This window comes from Culex pipiens, chromosome 1 (genome assembly GCF_016801865.2).
Source record: "Culex pipiens pallens isolate TS chromosome 1, TS_CPP_V2, whole genome shotgun sequence".
Taxonomy (NCBI): domain Eukaryota; kingdom Metazoa; phylum Arthropoda; class Insecta; order Diptera; family Culicidae; genus Culex; species Culex pipiens.
In genome coordinates this window covers 109321381-109323332 of record NC_068937.1, presented here as the reverse complement: position 1 = coordinate 109323332, position 1952 = coordinate 109321381, and the positions used below count along the sequence as shown (strand labels likewise).

The 1952-nt window shown below is 44.3% G+C and overlaps 1 pseudogene; it reads left to right on the top strand.

Annotated features, from left to right (window-relative positions):
- The first annotated feature begins 508 nt into the window (after positions 1–508).
- Positions 509–1609, top strand: LOC120431516 (B9 domain-containing protein 2-like; annotated as a pseudogene).
- The last annotated feature ends 343 nt before the right edge of the window (positions 1610–1952 follow it).

Genomic DNA, 1952 nt, shown 5'->3' with positions numbered 1-1952 from the left:
CCTTCTCTCTGCCTCTCCCCCCTCTCTCCCTCTACCACATTTTCTCCCCTTCTCTCTTTCACACTTTCTCTCCATCTCCTACTTTCTCTCCCACTTTCTCTCTCATCTCTCTCTTTCTTCCTCCCACTTTGCCCCTTTACTCCCACTTGCTCTCTCCTACCTGTTACTCTATCTACCACTATTTCTCTATTTCTCCCCCTCTCTTGTCTCTCCTTCTCACTCTTTCTCTGTCCTCTCTATCTCTTACTCTCTCTAGCACTATTTTTATCTTTCTCTCTTATACACACATTTTACCCCCCCCCCCCCTTCATTCTCTCTCTCTCACTCTCTCTCTCTCTCTCTCTCTCTCTCTCTCTCTCTCTTTCTCTCTCTCTCCTTCTCTCGTAGTTTCTCTCTTTCATCTACCCTCACCCTAGCGCTCTCCTTCTCTCCCACATTTTCTGTCCCTCTTCCCTCCCACTTTCTCTCTCCCTCTCTCCCTTTCCCACTTTCTCTCTCTTTCCCTCCTTTTTCTCTCCCTCTCCTCTTCTCTCTCCCACTTTCTCTTCCTCTACCCTCGCCCTCTCACTCTCAGTCTCTCATACACACACGAGCACAAACGCACTTTCACACACGCATACATACACACACACATACACACACCCGCAACTCCCAACCAAATCACAACAAGATAAACTTTGGTTCACCAACCTCAAACCTTTCATTCGCCTCCAACATCTTTCTCAGTGGATCGCACAATCCCCCCGGTTGGGGTTCCTTTATACTCCCCCTTTCCAGCTCTTCCGCAAACATCCGTCCTCAAGGGCACGAGAGGGAAGACGCGGCTTTTTTAATCCCGCCGGGAGTTGAAGGTTCCGTCCTCCTCCTTGGCACTCAAAAAGCGGTTCCCTTAAAAAAAAATAAAGCTACGTAACTAAATCCAGCGATGCCCCGGCGGAACCTCTGTCCCATCCTGGGAGAACTGTGCCACGCGTCGGATTTTGAAGAGCCGAACCTGTTCTGCAAATGGAGCGTCCAGTTCGGGTCCAGTTGGAAAGTGATTGAGGGTCACTGCGAGGGACAGTGTCGCCAACACGGCCCGCGTCGATCCTCGGCGGTCCAACTTTGGAACTCCGCTCGATTTGCACCTGGCCTGCCGCGGAATCCAGGTTTGGCCAAAGCTGCACGTGGAACTGATTGCGCTGAACTCGTTCGACAACTTTTGGCCAGTCGGGTACGGCTTTGCGTTTCTGCCGACCCAACCGGGGCTGCACTGGATCCGGATGGCCACGTGGAAAGTTTCGTCGGCCAACTCGAAATCAATTTCCGATCGGTTCCCGGCACAAAACTTACCTTGCCACTTCCCACAATTTAAAAATTAACAGCAGCACCACGGAACACAAACTCACAGCCGCGAAATTATTTTGACATTGACATGTCAAAACGTGAATCACAATTCTTGAACTAAAAAAATACTAAAATTTAGGAATTTTTAAGAAGTACTTCAATGTTCTAAAAAAATCCTAAATTTTAGGAAGAAAAAATTACTAATTTTTAGGTATAATTTGACAAGCTAGAACATAAGTTCAAAAAATACTAAAAATTAGGAATTTATACCTAATGTCCGTTTTGCGTGTAGTGTAAAACGTCATAAAAAGTGCTTTTAACATATCCTGAAGCAATCAGATACTCTATAATCAAATGAATTTTCAGGAAAATGAACGTTAGGATTAGTAAGAATATGTTTTGTATTTTATCGTTTTACTTCATAATTAATATTTTGAATAAAATATATTTTTCTGTTATTTGATTTAACAATTAAAATTTTCGCAATTTATGCCCGTAACGGTGGGGGGGGGGGGTTGTCTCAAGTTATATGGCATGGACTCACAAAATAAAACACACAGCAGTAAATTATAAATATTTGACTTAAAATGAATTAATTACGCTTAACAAAATTTTGTTGGTGGGGA